The sequence below is a fragment of the Hippocampus comes genome, unplaced genomic scaffold (assembly GCF_001891065.2).
Source record: "Hippocampus comes isolate QL1 unplaced genomic scaffold, H_comes_QL1_v1.1 scaffold2, whole genome shotgun sequence".
Classification (NCBI taxonomy): Eukaryota; Metazoa; Chordata; class Actinopteri; order Syngnathiformes; family Syngnathidae; genus Hippocampus; species Hippocampus comes.
Window position 1 is genome coordinate 4,370,149 of NW_017805139.1, and position 7,700 is coordinate 4,377,848.

Consider the following 7,700-nt stretch of genomic DNA (forward strand, 5'->3'; position numbering starts at 1 on the left):
CTGTACTCAATATGGCAAACAGATTGCATATTAAAATGCTATATTTGCCTATCATAAATTAACTTCGTTTTTCTGACTACTCGTAATTAGATTTGTATTTTTGGAATTATCTCCCGGCACGGTGGTTAAATAGGTTGACTTTAATGACTGTTTTGAACAGGAATTAATAGGTTGCATTCGTTAATATACAGTACTGTGCCAACAAGTGTTTTTCTTGTGCATGAGGGGGCAGAAGTGTCAAATTTAGGTCAAAAAGTAAAAACCCTGCCACAATTTGGCTTTAGGCACAGGTCCTTCACAGGTTGAGTTGAAGCACCTGCAGCTAAAGTCAAACTCCGCCAGTGTTTTTTTCTTTCTGAACCTGGATTTACCACCTCTCGGTGTGTGTGTGTGTGTGTGTGTGTGTGTGTGTGTGTGTGTGTGTGTGTGTGTGTGTGTGTGTGTGTGTGTGTGTTAGTGCGTTTTCGTATTTTTTCATCCATCAATTATCTGAACCGCTTTATCCTCACAGGGCTGTGGGCGGGGCTGGGCCTATCCCAGCTGTCTTGGAGGAGTAGGCGTAGGACACCCTCAACTGGTTGTCAGCCAATTGAAGGGCACAAATGGACAAACAACCATTATAGTCACAATCACAGCTCGGTACAAAAATCAAGCTCTTTTTTTGCATGGATGCGACTTTTAAAATATATTCTAAAATCTCAAGTACCCACTGAAGTGCCTTCACATACTGCCGGGGGCATGTGTTCACCCATTTGAGAACCATTAAATCAATAAAACAATGAATACCTAAATGTAAAATTTATGACAGCCCCCCAGAAAAAACAATTTGGTTTAAACAATGATTTTATGTGTCAAAAAACCTACATCATCTAACCATATGCGTTGCAACAAGTAAACATAAACAGTCAACAAGAACAAGTGCTTCGAGGATTTTTTTTTTTTAATTGACAAAAATTCCTCATGGCTCTGTCAATCACTGTTGTAGCGATGTGGCATTGTGCATCAAACTGGAGATCACGAGAGTTCAGGAAAGCCTTTTTAGACTTCCCTCAGCAGTTCTGCCCTCTGTGAGTACTTCTGTTGGGTCACATTCAGTATAGTGATTGTTTTCACCAGTTGGAAAAATTGATTCTCGCAGTTGTTGCTAGCTATTCAAATGAAATGCTGAGACAAAAGGAACAACATAAGCTCTGAAGGACAGCATCAAATGCCCAAGTGTTGAGCACAAAGACTTTCAATATGTATGCAAAAGTTTAACAGGCTATTGATGGTTCCCGTTTTTAACAATTTTACGTTGACTTTTTTATGTTCCACAGATGGGTCAACTTGTAGACACTAAGGACAAGTAGAGAGATAAGAACTAATCTCGCTTTTTTGGGGGGTGGAAAAACTAAGCCTCTGGAGTTTTTATCTGCATTCTCGTCCAATGAAAGATTGTTTGTATCAGCATCAGACTTCTCACTAAGGTGGGCATCATTTTTTTCTTTTTTTATTTACTCTGAGAAGTAATGGAGACATTGTCAGATCCTAAGGCAGTCGTAGCATCACCAAAGGTGTGTTCACACGGCAACTTTTACTCCGGTGTGGCACAGGGGCTGCCCCCCGTAGAGCGTTCACACGTACAAAGTTATACCGGTGTAGCCTCTGAAAACAGCTTAAACCGGAGCAAATTTAACCCTGCTCAGGGGGTGGTTTAAAAATTTACTTCGGAGTAAATGTTAGTTTGCGGGGCGGCACCGATATAAAATGGGACGTGTGAACGCCACAGCGGTAGACTCGCTACACGTGAGAAGAGTTGATGTTGCCGAATGAATCGTAGAATGCGTTGCTTTCGTGCACTGTTGTACTTCCGCCATCTTTCCTTTCCCTCTCTCATCCTTTTACGGTGTCTGACAGCATTAATTTGTCTGGATAAGTATTGTTGGAGGAAAGCGGCCTTCTTTCTTCCACGTGTTCGCTGAATTTCGGACGAGGAGAATGTTGGTTCTTCAAATAAAGGCTGGATTCGATGATAAGTTCCTTCAAAGCTTTTAATAACAGAATATTCCGAGCACCCGCGAATTACAGACAATTGCTGCGCGTCACGAGTGCGAAGCAGGAAGAGATTCACATCACTTTTATACCATCAGAAGGGCGGTACCGAGACACAAGGTGCGACATAACTTTCGTTTCTCCTAAACCGATTCTCAGCTTAGCGCATTCCAATGTTTGTGCGTCTCCAGCAGGGATTATTCCAATTCTCTGTGATGATTTCTTCAAGGACACCAAGCTATGCCGTGGGCATGGGACAGTTATACAGTATGACTGAATTTGAGCAGAATACAGACTTCAGTATAAACCATGGTTTTTCGATATGTCACAAACAAGGCGGGGAGAAGGAAGTACACTTTACGCATGTGCATGTTTTATTTCCGTATTGCATGGCCGCAGAAACTGCCGTGTGAACGCAAGTGGGGCTGCTTCTCTTTAGTAAGCAGCTTTATACGTGTGAACACTCCACAAAATTTACACCGGTGAAAGATATATCGCAACAAAATACATCGGTGCAGCACCGATGCAAATGTGTGCCGTGTGAATACCCCTCAAGTGATGGGAAAATAAAGCTTCAAATCTGCCTCTTGAATGGGTTATTGTATTTTTACTGTGGTGGAGGGGTTTGTGTGTTCCAATGATACAGGGAGCTATGTTGTCCGGGGCTTTAGGCCACTGGCAGGGTCAACCATGGCAAACAGGTCCCAGGTGAGGGATCAGACAAAACATGCCTCAGAGACCCCTTATTACAATTGAGAAATTTGGATCTCGTTTTCCCTTGCCCGGACACAGGTCACCGGGGCCCCCCTCTGGAGCCAGGCCTGGAGGTGGAGCTCGCTGGCATGCGCCTGGTAGCTGTGTCTGCACCCATGGGGCCTGAAAAGGCAAGGTGGGTACCCCTTCCCATGGGCTCACCGCCTCTGGGAGGAGCCAAAGGGGTCGGGTACACTGGCGGCAAAAGGCAGGGCCTTGGTGGTCCGATCACGGGCAACAGAAACTCGCTTATGGAATGTCACCTCTCTGGGAGGGAAGGAGCCTAAGCTGGTGTATAAAGAAGAAAGGTTCTAACAAGATGTAGTCGTGCTCTCTGTGCACAGCTTGGGCTCTGGTACCAGCTGGTACCCTCCAGAGTTGCCTGTGGTGAAAGGCGCAGAGTAGGTGTGGGCATACTTATTGCCCCTTGGCTTGGTGTCTGTCTGTGTGTTGGGGTTCACCCTGGTGGACCAGAGGGAAGCCTCCCTCCGCCTTCGGGTGGTTCCTGAATGTTGCTTATGTCTACGCACCAAACAACAGCTCAGCGTACCCACCCTTTTTGGAGTCCTTGGAGGTTGTGCTGGAGAGCGCTCCCGCTGGGGACTCCCTCAGTCTGCTGGGGCACTGCAATGCTCACGATGGCAATGACAGTGAGACCTGCAAGGGTGTGATTGGGAGGAACGGGCCCCTCGAGCTGAACCCGAGCGATGTTCTGTTGTTGGACTTCTGTGCTCGTCATGGATTGTAAACAATGAACACCATATTCAAACATAAGGGTGTCCATATGTGGACTTGGCACCAGGACACCTTTGGCCACAGTTCGATGATTGACTTTGTGGTTGCATCATTGGATTTGCGGTCGCATGTTTTGGATACTTGGGTGGTGAGGGGGGCAGAGCTGTCAACTGATCACCACCCCATGGTGTTTTGGCTCCAATGGTGGGGGAAAATGCCCGTCCAAACTGGCAGACCCAAACGTGTTGTGAGGGCTTGCTGGGAACGCCTACGTCAATTGGATTCACTTAGCATAATGTGAGTTTATCAGAAGATTCAATAAAAGTAATTGCAATTAATTATTTTTGATCATGAAGTCAAATCAAATCTAAATTAACATTTGAAGGAAATTTTGCTCTTTTACCAACAATATTTTTTTAAAAAGATTCTGAATACATCACTTGCTGTTACTGTCTTTCTTGTTGGGCAAATTTTGCTGAGAAAACCATATGAATTTCTCAGCATTAGAATCAATGCAAGGTTAAAAAAAAATCATATTGATTGCCAGGTCAGTTAACAATTTTTAGCAAACAGTAGACCCACCATTAAAAACCGATGTTAACCACCTCACGCAATTATTCAGTAGTTGGAAACTTTGAAAAAGTAACCATCTGTCCTTTCTAATGAAAGAAGCTGAAAGTATTGTATATTATTTATCTTTGATATTACATAATCATTTACGAAGACACATCGCAGATTGTAAAGCAACATGTTTTGACCAACAAAGACAAACGTATCAGCCGGACATTTGTTTAAACCTATACAGGTATCTGAACTTGCTATTCAATCAAACAGGCTAACGATGTACAAAGACCAACAAAAAATGGAGAAAATATTTTATCAATGAATTGTATTGGGAATTTGTTTATAATACTATACTCAGTTTAATACAGTGTATATTGAACAATGAGCAGCAATAAAACAACGAATCCGTTCATAAATGCATGCAATGCCATGGATAAATACAACAGCATCATGAGGGGGAATGGAGCAGCGACATCTCCGGAGAGAAAGAGGAAGAGCAAAGGCAACGTAAAAAAAGTTTGTCTTTTTTAAAAAAAATTTATTGAGATAATTTTTTTTGGAGAATAGTACCTCTCTAAAATTTTAAGAGATTTGTTTTCCTTACGATATTTGCAAGACAATAATTTTATGCAAAAGACCAATTCTTCAACAAAATCTGACCAGTTAGCAACAGTACGTGGGGGTGGAAGAACTATCACGTTGAAACAAGGAACTGAAATTACAATTTTTACTTCTAACTGATGTGCCCAACAAGGTAAAATATGTTTTTGTTTGTTTGTTTGCTTAATTTTACAGGATGTAAAATCTAAATGGCGAGTCAGAAGCAGAAGTGACGTAACAATACACTCTGTTGAACAAATAATTAGGGCCATTTCGAACAGGAACAGGCAAAAGGATCAGCCAGACATTTTTTTTTCACGTACCGGTACCTGTATTTTCAAGTGAACTGCATATTAATGTCTTTCACGACAGAGACCACACAATAACTCCATTAAAGCAATAGTTAAAACCGCAATAACAAATCAAGCACGAAAAAAAACAATTTACGGCAGCTGGCATTTGGCTACATTTTTTTTTTCACGTACCGGTACCTGTATTTTCAAGTGAACTGCATCTTAATGTCTTTCACGACAGAGACCACACGATAACTCCAGTAAAGCAATAGTTAAAACCGCAATAACAAATCAAGCACGAAAAAAAATAATTTACTGCAGCTGGCATTTGGCTGTATGCCTTTATCCACTTTAATATAGTGTATATTGAGTACTAACAAAAAGAACTCGTGTATAAGCACAAGCACAAGCGATGCAGTGGAATCAGAAACTGTGGCAGCAGGTCGACTGGAGTGATGTGTCGTTCGCGAACGAGCCGGCTCTTAGCTCTTTGAAGTGAACGACATGAGCCGGCTCCTAAGAGGGAGCCGCTTTAATGGGAGCCGACTTTTTTTTTTCCTCCTGTTTTTTCCCCCTTTCGGTTAAAGCCGCACGTGATTAGTCAAGATCCGTGGTAGAAGAGGAAGGAGAGGGTTACACACGCACGCACACGCACGCACACCACCTTTGGCCACAGTTCGATGATTGACTTTGTGGTTGCATCATTGGATTTGCGGTCGCATGTTTTGGATACTTGGGTGGTGAGGGGGGCAGAGCTGTCAACTGATCACCACCCCATGGTGTTTTGGCTCCAATGGTGGGGGAAAATGCCCGTCCAAACTGGCAGACCCAAACGTGTTGTGAGGGCTTGCTGGGAACGCCTACGTCAATTGGATTCACTTAGCATAATGTGAGTTTATCAGAAGATTCAATAAAAGTAATTGCAATTAATTATTTTTGATCATGAAGTCAAATCAAATCTAAATTAACATTTGAAGGAAATTTTGCTCTTTTACCAACAATATTTTTTTAAAAAGATTCTGAATACATCACTTGCTGTTACTGTCTTTCTTGTTGGGCAAATTTTGCTGAGAAAACCATATGAATTTCTCAGCATTAGAATCAATGCAAGGTTAAAAAAAAATCATATTGATTGCCAGGTCAGTTAACAATTTTTAGCAAACAGTAGACCCACCATTAAAAACCGATGTTAACCACCTCACGCAATTATTCAGTAGTTGGAAACTTTGAAAAAGTAACCATCTGTCCTTTCTAATGAAAGAAGCTGAAAGTATTGTATATTATTTATCTTTGATATTACATAATCATTTACGAAGACACATCGCAGATTGTAAAGCAACATGTTTTGACCAACAAAGACAAACGTATCAGCCGGACATTTGTTTAAACCTATACAGGTATCTGAACTTGCTATTCAATCAAACAGGCTAACGATGTACAAAGACCAACAAAAAATGGAGAAAATATTTTATCAATGAATTGTATTGGGAATTTGTTTATAATACTATACTCAGTTTAATACAGTGTATATTGAACAATGAGCAGCAATAAAACAACGAATCCGTTCATAAATGCATGCAATGCCATGGATAAATACAACAGCATCATGAGGGGGAATGGAGCAGCGACATCTCCGGAGAGAAAGAGGAAGAGCAAAGGCAACGTAAAAAAAGTTTGTCTTTTTTAAAAAAAATTTATTGAGATAATTTTTTTTGGAGAATAGTACCTCTCTAAAATTTTAAGAGATTTGTTTTCCTTACGATATTTGCAAGACAATAATTTTATGCAAAAGACCAATTCTTCAACAAAATCTGACCAGTTAGCAACAGTACGTGGGGGTGGAAGAACTATCACGTTGAAACAAGGAACTGAAATTACAATTTTTACTTCTAACTGATGTGCCCAACAAGGTAAAATATGTTTTTGTTTGTTTGTTTGCTTAATTTTACAGGATGTAAAATCTAAATGGCGAGTCAGAAGCAGAAGTGACGTAACAATACACTCTGTTGAACAAATAATTAGGGCCATTTCGAACAGGAACAGGCAAAAGGATCAGCCAGACATTTTTTTTTCACGTACCGGTACCTGTATTTTCAAGTGAACTGCATATTAATGTCTTTCACGACAGAGACCACACAATAACTCCATTAAAGCAATAGTTAAAACCGCAATAACAAATCAAGCACGAAAAAAAACAATTTACGGCAGCTGGCATTTGGCTACATTTTTTTTTTCACGTACCGGTACCTGTATTTTCAAGTGAACTGCATCTTAATGTCTTTCACGACAGAGACCACACGATAACTCCAGTAAAGCAATAGTTAAAACCGCAATAACAAATCAAGCACGAAAAAAAATAATTTACTGCAGCTGGCATTTGGCTGTATGCCTTTATCCACTTTAATATAGTGTATATTGAGTACTAACAAAAAGAACTCGTGTATAAGCACAAGCACAAGCGATGCAGTGGAATCAGAAACTGTGGCAGCAGGTCGACTGGAGTGATGTGTCGTTCGCGAACGAGCCGGCTCTTAGCTCTTTGAAGTGAACGACATGAGCCGGCTCCTAAGAGGGAGCCGCTTTAATGGGAGCCGACTTTTTTTTTTCCTCCTGTTTTTTCCCCCTTTCGGTTAAAGCCGCACGTGATTAGTCAAGATCCGTGGTAGAAGAGGAAGGAGAGGGTTACACACGCACGCACACGCACACGCACACACACACCCACAC